At 38.8% G+C, this 23547-nt stretch overlaps 1 protein-coding gene and 1 pseudogene across 15 annotated transcripts in view; one reads left to right on the top strand and one right to left on the bottom strand.

The window, feature by feature from the left end:
* BBX (BBX high mobility group box domain containing) overlaps positions 1–23547 on the bottom strand; it is a 289196-nt gene that overhangs the window by 121910 nt on the left and 143739 nt on the right. The window lies entirely within an intron of this gene.
* On the top strand, positions 6404–11976 carry LOC123610827 (annotated as a pseudogene).

Below are 23547 nucleotides of genomic sequence, written 5' to 3'. Positions count from 1 at the left end.
ATGTAGGATGTCGCTGATCCTTAAATTCCCAAATACTTAGGGGAGCCTGGGTGGCTCGGTTGGTTAAGCGAAGACTCTTGATTTCGGCTCAGGTCATGATCTCGCGATTCAGGAGATTGAGCCCCATGTGGGATTCTGTGCTGACAGCACACAGCCTGCTTGGGATTCTCTCTCTGCCCCTCCCCTGCTCACTCGCTAGTACACACGCTCTCTGTCTCAAAATAAATAAATAAACTTAAAAAAAAAATTAAAAAATAATAAATTCCCGAATACTCAGAATACTGCCTTTAATATAATATGTATTTAATAAATATTGCTTAAAATTTGTGGATTTAATGATACTGTATCAAACCGCACATTTGTTAAGGAAATTAATTAGAATGCATAGGGAACTTTGATACATCTATATTTTCTGTTTGGAGTTAAGAAGAAAACTGTGTTTTATACTTGTTTCACTACTGGTGAAATTTTTTTCTTAAATATATTCCAATTTTCTGACTTAATGTGCATGATACAAAAGTACTTGCTTGCTAATTCAGAGTCAGAACAGTGCCCTGTTCAGAACATTAGCCATTCCCTTTACATTCGTTTCAGGTGGTATTCTTTTAACATGTTTGGGCTGAATGTGCTCTGACCTCAGTGCCAAGTACTGAAAGCTTGTTTTTATTTTAACAAATGTATTAACTTTATGACATGTTTCAAAAAGTTCTTCACATCACAGAATTAGCACACACAAAAAAGAAGTTTCTATTTGTGTATCATTTGCCTTTTTTCCTTTTCTATTTTTCTATCATTCACCCAAGAAAGAATACAAACACAAATTTTAGTATGAGTCGTTTTAGTATCCTCCTTCCTTCTGTTTTTCTCTTATTCACAGTGTGAGAGTGGGCATTATTACCCACAAGATACATGTTTACTGAGGCATCTTGGAGTATTTTTCCTACAGCCCAATTTACATAAATCTCCCTCTGCTGGCCGAACTTTTATCTTCTGGCATCCTATTTAAATACAAAGGTAATGCTTTATAGTATAAACAAAAGCTCCTCTATAAAGACTTATAAACTATATAAACCTGACAAGTCACTTAAAAATCTTTTCCACATCATTAAGGATTGTGTTTGCTGATTTCAGAGAGAAGTAAAGTAGTGAGTTTAAACAAAGAACTTTTCAAATTTAGTATCTTTTCCCCCCTGAGCAAGATTCTTAATTCTACTAAGACCATTTCTCATTAAGTTCTTTTTCTTAGTTAAAAAAAAAATTTTTTTTAAGTAAACTCTACCTCCAACATGGGGCCGAACTCATGACCCCAAGATCAGAGTTGCATGCTCTATGAGCCGGCCAGGGGCTACACTGCTACCCATGAGCCCACACTGCTTTCCTCCCCACCTTTTTTTTTTTTCCAGATGGCAGTTGTTTTACTGACATATCTAAGAAATTCCATTTTGATTTTTATAATAAAGCGCTTTACAATATGGAATTTGAGTACATTGCATTAATAAGTTCTAAACATTTTCTAGTAAGAAAAATTGGTAGTTATTAAAACCTCCTAATCTACTTTAATTGCTACCTCTCATTATGTATCACTTTGTGATTTGCAAAGCTTTTACTATACACATTCATTTATTTAACATTCTACAGTCTTAAGAAGTGAGTATAATTATGCCCATTTTACAGCTGAGTGAGAGGAGCCTCAGAGATACTTACATAATCTTCCCAATGCCATTAAGGGGTAAACCAAGGACAAGCCTAAGAACTCTGAACTTTAATCCCAAAATACAGGTATTTTCTTCCATCTAACTGTATCACTGATTTTATTTTTTAATCAATATATTTATATAGAAGGAAAGGTAATTGATTTACAAACCTTTTTAGCATTTAATTAGTCTCTTGGTATTTACTTTAGCTAGAGAATTCCCAAATTTCCATTCATACTTCCAAATCGTCTTTCATATGGATTTAGCCACACTAAATACATTGTGGGAGGGGAGAATCAGGGCACAAGAAAGCATGTGTATCTGTGACTCAGTGTACTTTTCTTCACTTTGCATTTTGTAAATATTGTTGTTACAGCTCCTAACGGGCTCTCAGAAGTCGTTATGACTGACAGCCCTGAGTGCTGTGTCTTTCAAAACAAATATGCTTTATTGATGGACAGCACATGCAACTCCATCAAATTATTCTGAAAGACAGGGTGAAACAAACAACATGATTTCCAACTAACTTCAGCATTCTGCACTGAATACAATAGTCAGGTTACAGTTTCACAGGTATCATGAAAGCTTGTCATTTCCATATTCAACACATGTAACAGAAGGGTACTACAAATCTGCCATATAATCCCAGAGCAGCACACAACTTCCCATGTTTGCCACACAGATTTTTAAGCACAAGCAGTAATTCAGAACATATTTAGAACAAAAAAAAGTCCTTATGCATATGCCCAAGTATTTACTGGTTTTTTAAAAATATGTAATAAGGGGCGCCTGGGTGGCGCAGTCGGTTAAGTGTCCGACTTCAGCCAGGTCACGATCTCGCGGTCCGTGAGTTCGAGCCCCGCGTCAGGCTCTGGGCTGATGGCTCAGAGCCTGGAGCCTGTTTCCGATTCTGTGTCTCCCTCTCTCTCTGCCCCTCCCCCGTTCATGCTCTGTCTCTCTCTGTCCCAAAAATAAATAAACATTGAAAAAAAATAAATAAAAATAAAAATATGTAATAATATATATTTTAAAAATATGTAATAATATATGTAATAATATACTTTGAGAAAGAAGTTTGGGCAAGAATTTGAAAAAGAACCAACTGGAATAAATAAAATATGCTTTATCACCCTGATTTTAGGAAAAAGGTAAATAAAACCTGTCACTGTCTGGTGCATATTAAAAATCACAATTGAACAGCAAATGTCAGACACATTATCTATATCCCATTATAGCATTTCTCAAACTGGAAGGCAAGGCTCATTGAAAAAATTCTGCTTGCTGAGCTCTCCCAGCAAGAACTACCAAATCAGTACTTGAGAGGTGGGCACATTCCTACAGCTCTTATATAGCTGCCAGAAGGAGACTTCCTGATCCTAAGTCAATCTTTTAAGGACCTATTAATGGACTAGTATTAAGAGAGATGACACTGATTATGAAAGATGAGTTGGGCCAATAAAGGACTTATTGGCAAGGTAAAGTCTATATAATAATGAAACAATTTGGGAGTTAGACAGCATGTAATAGAGTGCAACAAATGCAGTCCAAACCATCAGGGAATAGACAGTATATAATAATAATAAGACATTCTTAACACTCAGATTCTTGGCAATTACAAAAGCCATTGAAGAATTGAGGCAATTCTCTTAACTCACTTTGATGACCCCAATTTGTCCCACTGTTAACTTTAAACTAATGGCTGAACTCATTCCCATCAACAAGGACACAGCCAGGGGTGAACTCCAGGTTTGGGGAGCTTCCTGTCACTGCACCTTTGGTCAACTCTGACCTGGCTTCTCTTACTCTGGGCATCACAAAAATAGCCATTTGAAAAGCTCCTGAAAAAAATTAGTCAGATCCTTGCCATGATTTAAGGCCAGGGTAGGGTCTGCAATGTACCACAGGATGACACAGCTGGGAGGAAGTCAGGTGGCCGGCCATTCCTGAAATCTCAGGTTTGACTTAAGAAGAATTGGTGGGACTTTATGGGAAAATGATGCTTACGGGAGAACAGAACTGGAATGGTGTTGGTATTCATAAGGAACTGGTCAAAGATGATCTGAGAGAGGTGTGGTGTAAAACCGTGCTTCTCATGCTTCTCATACTCGTTCTACATGGAGAGAAGCAGGGAACTAGAAGACCAATGACAGTAACTGATTGGGACTGAAGGTACCCAGCATCGAGCCCTGGCTTTCACCTTGCAAAAAGAGAACCTTCTAATACCAGGTCTATTCAAGGACAAAATTAGCAATTGACAGAGTAGGAAAACTGTGGAAGGCCTTCAGCATTGGAAAGTTGTTCTAGATGACCCTGAAGGCCCATTATACCACTCTGCTGATTTTACCTTGATATCTTCAGCTGTGGCCAGCCTGTAGCACAGAGCCCACCACCTCCCTCCTGTACAAGGGCCTCCGTTCCCCCTTCTCACCTCCTACCAGGAAGACACAATAAATCAGCTTTCACAGCCCTCACACAGCCTTTACACTGATGACATTTTCTCGCTAGTATCTGTGGGCTTAAAAAAGTTTCAACGGCTGTTTTATGCATTTCCCCCTACGTTGTTTTTCTCAGTTTATGCCAATCCCCTTCCACCATTCATTAACATATATATACACCTATATGATATATAGTATAAATTCTATACTTTAGAAATTGAATACAATTCGAATTTTGTGTATCTTCACTATGTTGTTTTTTAACTATTAATATTTTAAAAACTTTCTTTTTTTTTTTAAGGTTTATTCATTTTTCAGAGACAGAGAGAGACAGAGAGTGAGTGGGGTAGGGGCAGAGAGAGAGGGAGACACAGAATCTGAAACAGGCTACAGGCTCTGAGCTGTCCACACAGAGTCCGACACAGGGCCCGAACTCATGGGACGGCGAGATCATGACCTGAGTGGAAGTCAGACGCTTAACCGACTGAGCCACCCGGGAGCCCCAATATTTTAAACACTTTTTATGTGCTTTCTTAGAATCCCACAATAAGAAAAAAATAACTTTTCTAATGTTTCAATAAAACTCTACCAATGTCTTTTTAGAAAGTGTACGGGATAAGTATTTTTTCCTTAAAAGAAAAAGTCAATTTCTAATAGCTTCAAATCAAGGCCATGAAGCCCACTAGTAATTACTTTATAAATAATTCAGTGTGTTTTTTATAACGAAGGAGTTAAATTTTCGGAGAGTAAAAGGTTCAGATCACTAACAGGCTGATAACAGGTTGACAGGATCAAACCACCTTGCCCTACTTTTGCATTTATTAGGAATCACAGGAGCCACACCTGGAGCAAAACTCTGCCTAGGACACTGAAAAATCTGAACACTACAATCTTCAGCTCAGACAGGTAATAAATGTGGCCAAACGTGGGCCTTTAAATCCTGGCCACTTTACATCAATCCAAACCATTCATGTGCCAAGAGGGGAACTAGCTGGACCACTGCGGAGCTCCTTCATGATGGAAAAACAAATGGGGACTTCCAAGCACCCCACACCTGAAGGGCAGACAAAGGGGTCTGTCCTTGACAAATCAAAGTGCTCAATTATTCACTGCACCAAGTCCAGCCAACTATTGTTACTATGCTTTCAACACCTATCTTCCAGAACAGTTCAAAAAAACTTTTCTACCTAAAAATTACATATTTATGGTATTAGAAGTCATCATAATAATACGTTATACTTCATATTTTGGATTTACAAAGTTAAAAACGCCATTTAAAGAAACAATAATAAACACTTCTTTTTCAGAAATTTAATTTCAATTTAGTGAAGTGCATTTTGATTGTAAGACTTGTAGTTTAAAACTGAAAATAGAATTTTCACGTAGAACAAAGCACAGAGAATAGTGAGGCTAAATATGCCTTTTATGTTTTGATTTCTTGACTTAAGGTCCTATTCTAACTATAAGCATTAATTCATTTAATCCTCAAAACAACTCTGCGGAGTAGGAACCATAATAACGCACATTTCATAGGTAAGGCGACTGAGGCTTGGGGCGGGGGGTGGGGGGGGGTGGGGAGAGACTGCCTGCGGTAACACACCTAAGGAACTAGTACACTGGACACCAGGGCTCAGACTCGAGTAGGCCGGCTGCCATAGTACACTAATGTTCAATGCTTCTTGGCTACATGTGGGTGGCTACAGAAGCAGGCGGGATAATAGTAAACGTGGCAATTGCTGCAGTACTTTTTTTAAAAATGGGATTAAATGAAAAAGTCTCCTGTTAAGTCTTCTGAAGATCAGGGGGCTCAGAGGTAAAACACATTACGTTTACCTTTGTCAGCTTTAACTTGTGATTTTCTTTTTCAAGTGCCATGCACCATGGACTGCTAAAGTGACTCAGCAGGGTTTAACTTCATTTTAATTAGCATTATGAGCCTGAACTACAATTAAATCATTGCACTGGTAGTTTATAAGGGTCATAGTATTACATATCCTTGAGTTCATTTAATGACTTCTATGTAACAAGTAAATACTAACAAACAGAAACCAGGTACATATTTTGTTGGGTGATTTTTTTTCTCCACTCTTTGGCTGATTGGTTAAGTATTTTACAACCGAGCTTTGCTTTATTTAGTATTCCCCAAATAATATACTGGAGTACATGTTATACTAAGTTTCCAAAATTTCATAATTCATTTAACCAAACAGCTACATGGAACCCTAAATTCTAACTTCTCCTCTATTATTTCAAATCCCCTGAACTGGGTGGGATAAAGCAAAGTGTATTGGGGGTGGAGAGGAGTATGCAGTGGCTTTAACTACTTCTTTCATAAACATAACAGGATCTGAGCAACTACCACTAGCTAGCTTTGGGGATTCTGTAACTCTAGTACCTGTTTGGAATGCTCCCTAAACATCCTGCAGTCAGAAGTCACTGGCCTAGTACCAAACACCAAAAAGATGAAATTCTTCAGAATGCATTAAAAAAGGGGGGGAAAGCATCATCAGTTATTCGTATATTAAAATTGGACTCTACTATTTCTAAAACAAAGAGAAGCAAATCAGAAGGGTTCTTATGGCTATTTCTAGATATTGGAATTCTATGAAATATAAATTTGTGTTCACTAATGAAACTGTACAATGTCAGAGATGAAAGGGACTTAGAAATCAGAGTGCAACCCCATCAATTTAAAGATCTATAAAACTAAGTCCACAAGAGCTTAAGTTTAAAACTAAAATGTTCTTACTCTCTGAGTTGGTATAAAGTTTGGGTCCCTTTTGAGCAAATAATTATTGGTGTTGTTTCATTACTTTTTTTTTTGCACTAAATTACAAACATCTGATTGCTTTGAAGTTGTATTATTAAGACAAATGGGTAAACTGCTCTTTTTAAAATTCAAAATTGCCACATTTATTTACAATAAGATACAGAATGACCTCTTGGTTACTTTCTTCTCCTCCACTTTCAACCTCTGAAATGAACTAGATCAATATAGGAAAAGCTTCTAAAAGGCAATTTTATTCTATTATCCTAATGAGAGAAGTCACTGAAGAATGGAGAAGGCAAAAAATGATCTATTTTGAGGGCAATTTACAATTCTCCAGGTTCCTTACTATTTTAAAGAATAAAATATCTCAAGGGAAAAAAAAATACATACCAACAAGAGGCCTTATGGCCACAAAATGTAGGAGAGCAAAATCATGCATTGAGAGTTTCAACTGAAAATCAGTAAAGATAAAAATCAGAAAAGTTGAATGAAGGATTCTCTGGTTATTGGAACTTTTGCCCAAACACAACATTAGTCAGAGTGCTCAAGGACACCGAGAATTCCTGCAAGGCATTACTTGGAGCAGACAGTGGGCAATCAGAAGGGTGGAAATCAGGGTCCATTACTCAGGCATGGTAGCCTGTATTATCCTCTTACAGATGCAGCATTGGCAGGAGTTGATGAAGAAAAATGAAGGCTGAGGAAGAGAGGGTATGGTGTGTCTTTTACATGTAATTTTCAGCAAACTCAGATGAGTTTCAACCCTGGATGGGTTTTCCCCCCTTTCCTTCCTTCCTTCCTTCCATTTTATTCAGAAAAATCATCTTGCTTAGGCTGTTCAAATGTGACGCTGCAACTAGCCTAATGTTGCTGCAAACTGCGGCCCTCGACATCCCTTTCAGCAAATACCAGATTAAATACCCTCTAGTTACGCGGTTCAAGGTAGCTTCATGCTGATTCCAAGAACAAGAACCTGTCAAGCTGACAAATCAGTGTCTATTTTCTGTCAGATATTGTCTCCCGTTAGAAGGGTTTCTTATTTCTTAAAAGTTGCTTCTCCATTCTGGCAGCCTCCTGTCAGTCTACCGAAGGTCCTGGCTCCGAAAGCTTATAAATTCTTATTTTCCACTCTCCAGTTTCTCTATAGATTATACTGCTGACCTCTTCTACTGATCTGACAGGAAGTTATCTGAAAGCCATTTGTAGTGACCCTACCACAGAATTAGGACTGCATTTCTACAAGAGCCAACTGTACTTTCTAAAATAGCTAATTCAGTTGCCTCTGTTTTAAAACAACTCATAAAAAAGGATTGTCATTACTACAGAGCTGCTTTTTTTTTTCCTTTGTCCACAGACAGAAAAAAAGATGAAAGGCAGGAAGTGGCCTAACTATCAACAAGCAGTTCTCCTTTGAAGACAGATAACAAAATTCTGCAGTTAAAAGTATATTTGTACTTGCAAAGTTATTCTTCTTGAACAAATTCCAAATACAGTATCTGTCTTTGATCTCAGAAAAGCATTTTTCTCACTGTTCACAGCAGACATTAATAGTTCAGTTAGGCACCCCACTCCCAACTATGGGGAAAAAATGTTCCCTAAAATTCAATCATGAATAATTAGCTTTATTTGTCAGCCTAGAAGTAGCTGCTTAGGCTCTGCCACCGCTGCTGCCGGCTATGACGAGGTAAGAACTTCTCAGCCACAGCACCCATCTGACCCCCTGGCAGAGCCTCTCAATTCCGACTGTGTGATGTCACACAGTCCTGGAGAGTCATTCAGCAGCTCCTGAAACAGGAACTGTTCTATTATCTCACTGAAAGTATACTGCAACTGTAAGAGATATTTTTGAGGACCTTAAACCTAAACAGGGTTGAAGTTTCATATTTTAAAATAGAGATCTACTCTTGACCTTTCACCATTTCCTATTACAACAAAAATCTAATAATAATACGTAGCTCTGATAATGAAACAAGCCTATTTTTAAGACATTAAAAATATCCCTAGTGTCTACTATGTTCCATTTTAAACAAATAGGGAAGATGAACAGCAAGCATTATATCGTTTATTCAAAAAATATTTTCCTTAATTTCCACAGCTATTGCTTGTGGGTCTTTTAATACAAAAAGAAAACAAGAAACACGGACATGACAAAATTATGGGGTAAGCTCTGGTCTTCAATAACGAACAGTCCTTAAAGCTCAATAGGTAAAGACTAACAGTAGCGTCTAACTGAATCCTAAGGAAGATTTGTAATCCTAGGTGAAAAGCCCCCTTTATGGTATTAGAATTTTCCTGGGCAATAAGGAAAAGAAAATCCTCCATGGAAAAGAACTATGCTTTTAAAGTTAACACATGTATGTGTGTGCACACACATGCACATACCCAGACTCTCGTTAAGTTCAGAGCTGACAGACTGATAGATATTAGAAAACTGGATCTGCACTTGGACAGTACAGTATTTCATGCTCTCGGAAAATACGGTTTTGTTTGAACATGTCCCCAAAAGCCAAATCTAACTTATGAAACTGATCCATAGAGCCAGCACTTAGTAAATTCTTGGCTGGTTGACTGCTAGCTTAGCTTCAAAAAGGAGCATGAACCACCTGGACATGTGAACACGTGGACACTCACAGCATCTGCAGTGATGTCTTAGGAAGCAGAAGGAAAGAATGATAACCCAAAGTGTCACGCTGTCAGCATCAGGCAAATGTTGGCATAAATAAATCCTTATAAATACTCTGAAGATTTTCCACTCTAACAAAAGAGCTATTTTCTTTTCCCTGAAAGAGGAAACCTTATCAAATGGCAGTGATTTTACATATAGGGAACACATAAAGAAGTATACATTCATAAAATGTACAACTCCACAGGATACCAAACCCTGAATCGCGCCATTTTTGTGAAATACATATGAAACACTACAATATGAAGGAAACTGGGTGCCTGGGAGGCTCGACGGGTTGACCGTCTGAACTTCAGCTCAGGTCATGATCTCACTGTTCATGGGGGTTCAAACCCCATGTCGGGCTTTGCACTGACAGCACAGAGCCTGCTTTGAATTTTGTCTCTGTCTCTGCCCTCCTGACTCATTCTCGCTCTCTCTCAAAAATAAACATTAAATTTTTTTTTTAATAGGAAGGAAACACTAACAAGAAAGGACATAGGGAATTAAGATCGTAAAATCAATGAGTGAAAAAACATTTTCCTTAAATACACCCAGAGTAAGATTTATACTCCACAATTCTAATTTAGAAGAAAACAAAACTGGGAAACTGTATCCATGCCTAGAAAAAATACTGGAAGAATAAGGAGCAAAATGTTCACAATGGATATGAAGCTGTATATGCATTGAGGGGGATTTTTATTTTGACATTGTGTTTTTCAGTATTTTTGACATGTTAATTTTATAAACAAAAAAGAAAGCCAGTATGAGTTATTTTAAAATCAAATATGTTAAGTGTAATTTAATAGAGAACAAAGTGGCAGGCTTCTGAGGTACCCAATCAATACACTGCAGTGGAAAGCCATTCTCTTTCTCATCCTGTCTGTGACCATGTGACATTTTTTCACACTTGCTCAAAATCAACTGCTTCACTACATAATAACTGCAACTATAGCAAATGGGCCTTTTTGGTCTGTAATTCAATTACTGTAGAAGGTTTTATAGTTTGAGTATTAAGAAGTGAAGCATATACTTGACTACATACACAGAAACAAAGCAGACTCTCCACATATCATATCCAAATTAAAAGTGAATCTACAAATTCCATTCTCTGTTTATACCAGTTATCCTGACTCATTAGTCAATGTTCTGGGTCTAGTGAGACAGTAGAAACATTGCTCTGTCTCATTTGCAGGTAACTTACGTGATTTCCATATTGTGATCAAAGGCTAAAAGTTGATTTGCTAGAGTGCATTCCTTGGCCCCCATAGTATTTTATTCATATAGCTACTATGACATTTTCACCTTGGATTGAAATTTTTATGTTTGCAGGTTTGTCTTTCACACTTGATTCGCATGTTTACTACTAAGAATGCATTCAATAAGTGATAAATACATGAATGAACTGTTCTAGAAATAACTAACCTTGGAGACAAATATCTGAGAAATCACAGGGAATGATCTGTCATCTATCAAGAATGCAAAACACTGAAAGAAAATCAGTAAGTGTTCCTTCCTTAAGAAAGACTGCTAACACCTGAAATCATTTCCTTCCTTCAACTCTATTCCAATCCACCCATGTTCCTAACATCTTCATGAATTTATTCAACATCTGCCTTAAAAAAAAAAAACCCTCAGGGCGCCTGGGTGGCCCATTCGGTTGAGCGTCCGACTTCGGCTCAGGTCATGGTCTCGCAGTGTGTGACTTGGAGCCCTGCGTCAGGCTCTGTGCTGACAACTCGGGGCCTGGAGACTGCTTTTGGATTCTGTGTCTCCCTCTCCCTCTTGCCCTCTCTTACTTGTGCTATGTCTCTGTCTGTCTCTCAAGAAAAAACTAAAATAAATAAATAAATAAATAAAAAATAAAAGAAAAACTCATAGCCCTTTCACGAAGATGGCACCAAAGGCAAAGAAGGAAGCCCCTGCCCCTCCCAAAGCCGAAGCCAAAGCAAAGGCTTTGAAGGCCAAGAAAGCAGTGCTGAAAGGCGTCCACAATCATAAAAAAAAAAAAAAAAAAAAAAAGATCTGCACGTCACCCACATTCTGACGGCCCCAAACACTGTGTCTCCGAAGGCAGTCCAAATATCCTCAAAAGAGCATCCCCAGGAGAAACAAGCTTGACCAATATGCCATCATCAAGTTCCCCCTGACTACCAAGTCAGCCACGAAGAAAATACAAGACAACAACACACTTGTGTTCATTGTGGATGTTAAAGCCAACAAGCACCAGATCAAACAGGCTGTAAAGAAGCTCTAAGATATTGACATGGCCAAGGTCAACACTCTCATCAGGCCCAATGGAGAAAAGAAAGCATATGTTCAACTGGCTCCCAACTATGATGCTTTGGATGTTGCCAACAAAATTGGGATAGTCTAAACTGAGTCCAGCTGGCTAAATCTAAACATATATTTTTTTTCACCATAAAAAAATAAAACAAAATAAAAATAAACCAAATGTGTGTGTGTGTGTGTGTGTACCTATTATCTATCTAAAACCTCATTTTTCCTCCCTAACTACTAATTATCTTTTGGATTTCATGACACTGTACTGTTGCAAAGAATGATGAATGTCTATCATTTTATTTTGTCTTTTTATTACGTTACCAGTAGCTGCTGAGAACATGCTTTAGGTGTAGTTTCTTCTATGATCTAGACTGCCGTTTATGGCCAGCAGGTGTTAGACTCTGGAAATTTATATCTATAGCCCCCCTGTTGCTAGTTTTACACTGTGACTAAGGAAATAAAATTTACCCTCACTTAAGCAACGGAGTAAAACTACCCATAAGACGATTTACCTTAACAAAACAGTGAGTGCAGAGATCTCCAGAATTTCTAAAGGACTGCAGTGCCACCTCTCTTATTCTTTATGCATGGGGCATGCATCCTCAGAGCCCAAAGAGCAGAGACTTCAGTTACTAATCTTGTTCTGTTTAACTTGCAGGAATATCCTATACTCTAAATCAGCATTTCTTAGTGAGGAAGTTTTTGAGACTCCAGGTGAGACCATTCTTTACTAGGCAAGACTGTTTCACTCACTGCTGAGTCAACATACATCTCAAGTTCCTATCCCTTCCTGTCACCCCAACCCTCAACCCCAGGGGGTAGCATCCCCCAATCTGAGATAAATGATGTCTCACAAATTCCATATACTCCCTGGGAGGTGGTATGACTCCCTAGTTAAGAATCAGTCCTCTAAATGAGCCCAATATATTTAAAAAAATCACATAGGGGCACCTGGGTGGCTCAGCTGGTGAAGCATCCAACTCTTGATTTCAGCTCAGGTCACAGATCATGTGTGTGTGTGACTGCACACAGCCTGCTTGGGATTCTCTGTCTTCCTCTCTCTCTGCCCCTCCCCACCATCTCTCTCCCTCTCTCCCTCTCTCAAAATGAATGAATGAATAAATGAATGAATCAATTTTTAAAAATCACATTTTAAAGGCAATTTAAACTCCCAGAAACACCAGCTTCACAGGGTTTATCCCTCAATGACTACATTAACCAACACCACCATCACCCCAACGCAAGCCTCCCATTCCCAGGAATGTGAAAGGCTTGCCTACACTGTATTCATAAGGTATTCTTGACTAGCCTGAATATTTTTTCTCTTTTTTTTATTTGAGAGAGAGCATGAGAGAGGGACAGAAGGAGAGACAGAGAATCTTAAGCAGGTTTCATATTCAGTGCAGAGTCCAATGTGGAGCTCGATCCCACAACCCTGGGATCATGACCTGAGCTGAAATCAAGAGTCAGACGCTCAACCGACTGAGCCACCCAGGTGCCCCCAACTGAATACTTTCTATGTGACCTCTGGTCATTTATAATCCTAATGTCATAAAACTTCTATTCCTGTTAATATTCGATGTCTTGTTTGCGTTGATTACCTATGAACTATCGAAATCAGTTTGCCTTATTAAAACTGGTTTCTAGGGGCACCTGGGTGGCTCAGCTGGTCAAGCATCCAACTCTTGATTTTGGCTCAGGTCGTGATCTCATGGTTGGTGACACCGAGCCCCGTGTTGGGCTCTGTGCTGACACTGACAGCACAGAGCCTGCTTGGGATTCTCTCTCCCCCATGCTCTCTGCCCCTTCCCCACTCATGCCTGCACACACTCTCTCTCTCAAAATACTTAAAAAAATAGGTTTCTAAAACCTTATTTATTTGTAATACCATCATGCTTCCACTACTTAGTTACTTTAAAAAAGTACTACAATAAGAAGGAATCATGTATAGATACACACTCCAAAACTAAGTTTGAAATAGTTTTGCAAGTTTAGGGCCTTCTGGTCAGCCAAGCAAAGCAGAGCTGACAGGCACCTATAAAACATGAGGTGCAAATCTAAAACTTCCAGAAGAGCAACAAAGATCCAACTTGTTCAATTAATGAAAGATTATCTGGAACTGTAAATCTGTACTTTTTTTAATTAGACATAAGAGCTGAATAATCACTTAGCGAGGAAGCTGAGCCATGAGTGCGTCGTCCCTTATTTACCTGTGCAGTATGTTCTGTAGGACCCACCGACACCTGAAGGGGCCTTTAAAAAACTGGAATAGCAAGTTCTAGGAATTCAACAGAATCACAAATGTCTCCTGTAAATATTACACAAATCATCGTTTTAGTGGTTTCTGAAAGAAAACCCACCCTCCTGCTGGCAGGTGCAACATGTCCTAAAGCTGTCATCATTTGGCTCTGTCACCAGCCAAGCCAATCAACATTCTCATTTTAACTGGAAACCACTTCACCCTTGCTTTTTGTGTGTCTCCTGCCTCTTGTACTCCTCATCTTCTTTTCAGAAAGCCTAGGCTTCTGAAAAATTTGGGAAGAGATACTCTTTGAGATGGTAAATAAGTCCACTCAGAAATAGATCTAGTTAAACAGGGAAGTCAGATGTGCTCATTTATGCCACCCTTCAACTGTGCACTGTAATCAACTTTTCCAGACCTTTCTACAATCCAAACTGCCCACGTGGCCAGTGAGCAAGGTTTGGCCTCTTCCGTCCTCCATCATCAAAAATTGGGACTCACTTGTCAATGTCTGACTGCCTTCTGGCCACAGCCATACTTATGGGCTCAGCCAAACGCACCTGAAATCCTGAACTATGTTCTGGTACAGACTTGTTCCTTCCAGCCCTCCTTGACCCCTGGGATTTGGGCTTGACTTTCTCACTGGAACTTTTCATTGCTACCAGACTCTCTCCTTTAAAATGCCCATTCCACACTTAGGTGGCTCAATCGGTTGAGCATCCGACTTCAACTCAGGTCAGGATGTCATAGTTTGTGGGTTCTAGCCTCGCGCTGGGCTCTGTGCTGACAGCTCAGAGCCTGGAGCCTGCTTCAGATTCTGTGTCTCCCTCTCTCTCTGCCCCTCCCCCGCTCGCTCTCTCTCTCTCTCTCTCTCTCTCTCTCTCAAAACTAAACATAACAAAATAATAAAAAATAAAAAATAAAATGCTCATTCCAGCTCCTCCAGGCTGTCATAGACTGAGCTGTTCCATGAGACAATGGGATCAAGTCACAATAAATTAACACTCATTCTTTAAAAAATGGTTTTGGGAAAGAGTAATTTTTTTTTAACATTTTTATTTATTTTTGAGAGACAGAGCGTGAGCTGGGGAGGGGCAGAGAGAGAGGGAGACACAGAATCCGTGAGCTGGGGAGGGGCAGAGAGCTGTCAGCACAGAGCCCGAAGTGGGGCTGAAACTCACCAACTATGACATCACGACCTGAGCCGAAGTCAGGCAGCCAACTGACTGAGCCATCCAGGTGCCCCAGAAAAGAGTAGTTTTTAATGGCTGATTCTTCATGGAGGAATTTTAAGCATGTGACATCAAGTTAAGGGCTTTTATAGATTTCCCTCATGACAAGTTCAGAGGAAAGAGAAAGCATGGACTGTACTGACATCTTGTTTTTGTTTGTTCATTTATTAACCTGTTTGGTTTAGTTTTTCCATTTCATAAAGACACAATCCAAAAGCAAGTGATCAAGAAGTCTGTTGCTCCTGGGATCTTTTCAATGCTGCTGGCCATACATCAGGTACTTCTTTTTTTTTTTTTAATAATTTATTTTGAGAGAAAGTGAGTGCATGAGTGGGGAAGTTGCAGAGAGAAAGGAGAGAGAGAATCTTAAGCAGCCTCTGTGCTGTCAGCACAGAGCCCAATGGGGGACTCAATTTCAAGAACCATGAGATCATGACCTGAGCTGAGATCAGGAGTCTGACTCTTAACCAACTGAGCCACCCAGGCCCCACATATTAGGTACTTCTTAAAGAGGCTACACTGTATTCATCTGCATATGCCCAGTGGCATTACTGTGCCTGCAACATATTAGGTACTTAATAAATGTTCATGAAATAAATCCATCCGGAGCAAGGGAGCCATGGACCTTCCACTTTCAGAGAAGCCTGCTCTGAATCAAACCCCAGAAAACTCCTGGAGCCTAAATTCCAAGTAAGATCAAATTATTACCATGGTCTGTAAGTTCCATACAAATTAAAAAACTATGTATCTCTTGAGTCATCCTTACAAAATAAGACATCTGCTGTGTAGCAAGACTATAATCTATATAAACTTTAAAAAACTTGCAGGAGTGCATTCAGTAAGAAATTCTGGTAATACTGATTTTACAGGAACCATATAAATCTATAGTCATTATTTTTTTTTAACCTTAAAAATAAATTCAGCTTTGAAAGAAATCCCATACTACCCTGCTAAACTCTACTTTGTCTGTATCTAGTGCTTTGTGTGGTTTGGTATAAAGGTTAACAGTGTGGACTCTCTTTTTTTTCCTGGATTAATAAACCTGGATCAACAGATTATTAACTGTGTGCCCTGGGGCAAAAAAGTAACCTAACTTTTCTGTGCCTTGGCATCTCATCTATTAGAAAGGAATAGTAGCAGTGTCTACCACATGGTGAGGATTATATATACAGAAACTGCTTAGAGTACTGCCTTGCATATAAAAAGTGTATATGCACCTTGAAGGTTTGCTGTTATTATCGCAATGATTAATCACAGAATATAAAGTTCATTTATGCCACTTAAAAATTTTTTTTTAACATTTATTTATTTTTGAGAGACAGAGCAGTAGTGGGGGAAGGGCAGAGAGAGAGGGAGGGAGACACAGAATCGGAAGCAGGCTCCAGGCTCTGAGCTGTCAGCACAAAGCCTGACGTGGGGCTCGAACTCAAGGACTGTGAGATCATGACCTGAGCTGAAGTCGGTCGCTTAACCAACTGAGCCACCCAGGCGCCCCATGAAGAATAACATTATTAACATGTTAATAATAAACTATTTGGAAAATAAACTCAAATGCTAAAAATGCTCCACAGGATGAAGTCAGTGATGCTTAGAACCTTAAAAGGAACTTTGGAACCATACAAAATATATCATCTCTATCAATGTGTGACACCTAGCAGAAAACATGTGCTATTTTCTAACTAATGGCTAACGAAGACCATTTTCTTTCTATACTTACCATATTAATTTTAAATGATTAGGAAAGCAGGCTTCTCAGTGATGTTGATATAGGTTACAAGGTATGTTGTGTTTGGGAACATGTCAGGGATGCTGTATATATGTTCTGTACAATAAATGAGAGATACAACAAAATGCCAGATTAAAAACTTTTCACTTGAAGATTTTAAGATTTATATGTGTCCAAGATAGTCACCAACAACCATCTTTCTTTCAGAGAAAGATCTACTCCTTTTCAATTATACTCTCTAGCCAAGAATGCTGGAGGGCTGATTCTAAACATAATTATAAAGTGCCATCTAGTGGATGTTTTCATAAGGTTTCTCTGCTTACACTTCAATGTTATGGAATAGTCGTTAGAAAAACTACTCTAGGTGGATAAAAGGCACAAACTTCCAGTTAAAAAATAAAGTCCTGGGGGCGCCTGGGTGGCGCAGTCGGTTGGGCGTCCGACTTCAGCCAGGTCACGATCTCGCGGTCCGGGAGTTCGAGCCCCGCGTCGGGCTCTGGGTTGATGGCTCAGAGCCTGGAGCCTGTTTCCGATTCTGTGTCTCCCTCTCTCTCTGCCCCTCCCCCGTTCGTGCTCTGTCTCTCTCTGTCCCAAAAATAAATAAACGTTGAAAAAAAAAAAAATTTAAAAAAAAAAAAAAAATAATAAAAAAAAAAAATAAAGTCCTGGAATGTAATACACAGACTGGTGGCTATGGTTAATACTAATGTATTGTATATCTGTAAAAAGTTACTAAGAGTAGATCTTAAGAGTCTCATCACACACACAAAAAACTTCTGTGTGGTGATGGAAGGTAACTATACTAAGTGTGGGGACCATTTCCCAGTATTTACAAATATCACATCCTGAAACCAATGTAATTAGTCAATCATATGTGAATAAAATTAAGTAGATAAATAGACAGCAAATCTGTATGAGGAAATAGCTATCCTTTACAGCATTTCCTTACCATTTCTGATCTGAGCTGTTGGACATCAGTTCATTTTTAAAAGACCACACCTGTTTGGTGTTGGGAAAACTGGACAGCTACATGTTAAAGAATGAAACCAGGCTACTTGCTTACACTCTACATGAAAATAAACTCAAAATGGATTAAAGACCTAAATCTAAGACTCAAAACCGTAAAACTCCAGAAAGAGTTTTATGGCTGTACTCTCATGCAAGGAAAACAGAAGCAAAAACAAACAATTGGGACTACATCAAAATAAAAATAAAATCTGCCAATATATATCTGATAAGTGCTTAGTATTCAAAATACATAAAGAACTCATCCAACTAAACATAGAAAAAAAAAAAGCACATCAATGCAATTAAAAAATAGGCAGAGGAGGGGCGCCTGGGTGGCGCAGTCGGTTAAGCATCCGACTTCAGCCAGGTCACGATCTCGCGGTCCGTGAGTTCGAGCCCCGCGTCAGGCTCTGGGCTGATGGCTCAGAGCCTGGAGCCTGTTTCCGATTCTGTGTCTCCCTCTCTCTCTGCCCCTCCCCCGTTCATGCTCTGTCTCTCTCTGTCCCAAAAATAAATAAACGTTGAAAAAAAAATTTTTTTTAAAAATAGGCAGAGGACCTGAACATTTTTCCAAAAAAGACACACAGATGGCCAACAGATACATGAAAAGATGCTCGATGTCACTAATCCTCAGGGAAATGCAAGTCAAAACCACAGTGAGATATCACCTCATACCAGTCAGAATGGCTAGTATCAAAAGGACAAGAGGGGCACCTGCTAGCTCAGTGGGTTAGGCATCTAAGTCTTGATCTCGGCTCAGATCTTGATCATATGGTTTGTGCGATGGAGCCCCATGTCGAGCTCTGTGCTAACAGCACAGAGCCTGCTTGGGATTCTCTCTCTCTCTCTCTCTCTCTCTCTCTCTCTCTCTCTCTCTCTCTTCCCCCTCCTCTGCTTGTGCTTTTTCTCTCTCTCTCAAAATAAATAAACTTAAAAAAAAGACAAGAAATAATAATTGCTGGTGAAGATGTAGAAAAAAGGGAACCCCTGTGCACTATTGGTGGGAATGTAAATTGGAACAGCCACTGTAGCAAACAGTTTGGAGTTTCCTCAAAAAGTTAAAAATAGAACTACCATATAATCCAGTAACTCCACTTCTGGGTATTTGCCTGAAGAAAACAAAAACACTCATTTGAAAAGATACGCATATGCACCCCATGTTTTTTGCAGCATGATTTATAGTAAGAAAGATATGGAAACAACACAAATGTCCACTGACAGATGAATAGATAAAAAAGTTATGGTACACACACACGCACGCGCGAAGATCACTCAGCCATTAAAAAGGAAATTTTGCCATCTCTGACAGCCTGGATAGACCTAGAGGGTTTTATGCTAAGTAATAAAGTCAGACAAAGAAACACAAATACATATGACTTTACCTATATGTGGAATCTAAAAAACAAAGTGAACAAACAAAACAGAAACAGACTCATTAATACGAGAACAAACTGGTGGGTATCTGAGGGGAGGGGAGTAAAATAGGTGATGGGGATTAAGAGGTACAAACTTCCAGGGGCATCTGGGTGTCTCAGTTGGTTAAGTGTCCCAACTCTTGATTTCGGCTCAGGTCACGATCTCACAATTTGTGGGGTAGAGCATGTCAGGCTCTGTGCTGACAGCAGGGAGCCTGTTTGGGATTCTCTCCCTCTTCCCCTCCTCTGTTCCTGCTTGCTTGCTCTCTCTCTCTCTCTCTCTCAAAATAAACAAACATTTTTTAAAAAGAGGTACAAACTTCTAGTTATAAGTCATGGGGATAAAATAGTGCAACACAGGAAATACAGCCAATGATACTGTAATAACTTTCTACAGTGACAGATGGAAACTATCATGGTGAGCATTTCATAATGTATATAAATGTTTGCACAACTGAAACTATTATTTTATGTCAGTTACACTTCATTTTAAGCTTTCAAAAAAAAAATACACCTCTGACTGATAACACTGATTTTGATTCTCAAGTTGAACCTCTGCCACCACCACAGAGAATAAGGAAGAGCCCAATTACCTCTTAAGTGGTCCAGGACCTACAAGGACAGCCTACACGAGTTAGAGAGAAAGTCCCATTTCACAAATGTGCTTTTATCCTTCACTTCATTTGATAATCAAAGGTAAACATCATTATATTAGGACAGTAATTATTATTACCACTGCTCAATCCTATATGAAAACAAATTCACTGGCCTAAATAAGCTACATCTGATATCTGAAAATCAGTAGAGTTTCTAGCAAAACCTTCAAAGTAGCACCATGTTCCTGTAGGTCCAAGCTGCGAAGGACTTTTTTTTTTTTACCATTAGGGGTGGCAATAACACAAGTTATGACTAGTTAAAATGAAATTAATGAGAAGAATTCTTTAATGTGGAATAAATACATAAGGCAAAGCAGAAGGCTGAGTTATCCAACCAGATATTTATAGTTTCAGTCTGTGATAATTCAGATAAAAGTGTAGGCCCAGACATACTCAGATGAAATCTACATCTACCTAAATCTTCCTAGATATAGACTCAATATTTTGCCTTCAGAAGCAGAGTCTATAAATATTTTTAAAAGCTTCTAATTATCTAGATATTTCCAGATTCCCACGTTGTAAGAAGAAATGATCAATTTATTTGGAGAGCATCCTACCCACTGACGAAATGAAAAGTTCTGACTTTGAAAAGAGTTGCCTAAAACCCAACATAATGGACTTTCTTAGGAAACTATGCATGTTTTACTGCTGTTCCTGGGTGTCGTATTTAATTTATAGGATAATATCTGTTTAAGGAGCTACTCTCCTAAAATGAAATGCTCCATTTTGTAGAATTGATAGGAATTGGAAATCTAGTCTTTGCAGGTCACTGTGTCCTCCAATTTACAGGTGAGGAAACCAAGACCCATAGGGATCAAAGGTTAGCTCAAGTTCACCAAACAAGTTAGTGGCAGAGGTAAGATCCAGGTTTCTTGACCACAAAATTAGAACCCTTTCCACTATCTGATACTACTTTTTTATTCGTCTCTAAGTAGAAATGGGATGCTTCCATTAAATTATTCTTAGATACTACAGCTGCATTTTTATTTTGAAATTTTAAAGGTCTATGTGGGTAACTACTGCCCACATATGCATGAAAGACAAACAGAGGTGTTATTAAAGCTTTGAGTTTCTTCTAGATCATCAAAGAAAATCTAGTGGAATGGGGACAACGCAGCTTCTGTGGAGCAGTTTACATCAGTGATTTTGAGAAGTGAACAGACCTAGCAGTTACTAAAGTGGAAACCGTTACTGTTCATGGACAGGGTAAAAGGAGCCATTTCTGCTTCTCACCAGTATTGTCCTTCAGCTTGCATTAGCTGAGGAGACACCATTTCCTCAACAAGTGCCGAAAAAGTGACGACCCATACGTAGAAGTTCACAGGTCAACCTTTAGTATTTAATAGAGAGGAAAAGTTCTGATTTCCCTCAGAACTGCCATCTTTTACTTCTCATCTCACAGAGTAAGTACAGATGCACCACATATTTAGCTCTGAATCAGTTCCCATTTCCAGGGTCTGAAACTTTTATCTGTGTCCTCCTGTCAAATTTGAGGCAAAGCACTTCTCCTTAATTTTTAAGCTATGGTTAAAAGTGTCCTTTTTGTTGTTGTTTTGGTATTTACTTCTTCCTACTCATCAGAACGTATTTCCGAAATGGTAAAAACACCCATAAGAGAAAGTCTGAAAACTTGGACTCAAATATCGAGTCAAAGCAGAAGCATGCCTTGACTAAATCATCTAACCTCTGCATCTCTGGTTCCCTCCATCTGTGCCTGGAGAGGGCCTTCCAGCTCTAAATTATTCTAAGCTATATTTCTTGAAACATTCTACAACAGATTTCAACACAACAGAACTTAGCAGGCCTGTTCCTAACACTACTTCTCCAGCAAAGGCTTTAATACAAGTCTGAGGGGCGTAGTGATAGGACCAAATCTCAAAGGAGTTCTTTGTAGGTTTTAAGTGAATTGCTTTTGAGAAAGTCTCTGTAGACATCTTACTTTGGCTCCTCGTCTATACAAACTGCTGTGGGAGCCTAAGAAAAGCAGCTTTCAGACATGCAAGTGTACAGATTTGGTATTGCTGCCTCCAGGCTGCAACCGCTGCCAGGGGACGGGAGTGAGTCAAAGCAATTCTGCGCATCGCATGCCTCAATGTCTTCCCTCTACTTGGCAGCTATACACTAGGATCAGTCATCCAGCTAAATGTCAAGAGTCCCGAAGTCATTACTAGTGCAAAGGTTTCCAGTATGAAACTTCCACAATGATTTAACTTTAAAATTGTTACAAAGGAGATCTTTTTATCTTATTATTATAAGCTTGGAATAATTTGAGAAAAATGAAAAAGGGTAGTGAGATAATGACTTAGGAATTACACAATATGTGTATTTGAAAGAACATTCAGATGACACCTTCTCAGATCAAAGGCACTACTGGGAATTATTAAAAGAAAAGAATCAAGTAAAATCAACAGGCATAGTTTTTAATACTACTCTCAAACTTACAGTCTGAGAATTTTCAAAGATATTTACATAAAAATGCTTATTTTCAGGCTCCTCTAACATTTATTTCCAATTTTTAAAAAAAAAAAATTTTTTAACGTTTTATTTATTTTTGAGACAGGGAGAGACAGAGCATGAACAGGGGAGGGTCAGAGAGAGGGAGACACAGAATCTGAAACAGGCTCCAGGCTCAGAGCTGTCAGCACAGAGCCCGACACGGGGCTCGAACTCACGGGCCAAGAAATCATGACCTAAGCCGAAGTCGGCCACTTAACCGACTGAGCCACCCAGGCGCCCCATTATTTCCATTTTTTTAAGGCATTATAGATAGATTTACTTGCAGACTGCTTTCCCTTCAAAAATATATCATTATAAGTATTATTAATGGTTTTGGTCAAATTACATCATCTATAAATTTGAATGCATTTTTTCCCCAAAAGAAAAGAATGATGAACTTTACATTTTGGGGTCTGACCACTCTGAATTCATTTTGTTACTCCAACATAAATTAAATACTTGAGGACTCACTGAAGATAGTTGCTTTTTTAAACAAAATGTTCTATGAGTATTTCAGATGAGAAGAAACCACCAATAAAAAGAAAAGTTACATGTTTAGAAGAAATGTGATTCTAACAAATAGGCTCCTTGAATTTAAGGAATTCTGCATGCAATATGCTATGCTAATGTCTGAAAGTTTAGATTAGACACACATTATCCTGAATAAGAGATATTTGTAAGGAAAACAAAATTTGACATGGGTCAAACGGTTAATATAATCTATTCTTATCAAGAGCAATTTGTAAAAAGGAAAATATAAAGGAGACACATTTTGACCTTTATCAGTACTATTTTCATTCTCCAACAGCCTAATGAATTTTTAACTTTTGGCTATACTTTGAATTTTGTGAGGAAACTATACAACTCAGTTAAAGAGGAAATGAATAATAGGATTCCTGTGGTTTGGAGAGGCAGCGGGTGGGATGGT

The sequence above is a fragment of the Leopardus geoffroyi genome, chromosome C2, assembly GCF_018350155.1.
Source record: "Leopardus geoffroyi isolate Oge1 chromosome C2, O.geoffroyi_Oge1_pat1.0, whole genome shotgun sequence".
In the NCBI taxonomy this organism is placed as follows: domain Eukaryota; kingdom Metazoa; phylum Chordata; class Mammalia; order Carnivora; family Felidae; genus Leopardus; species Leopardus geoffroyi.
The sequence above is the reverse complement of the archived record's forward strand: the minus strand, read 5'-3'. Positions and strand labels throughout refer to the sequence as shown.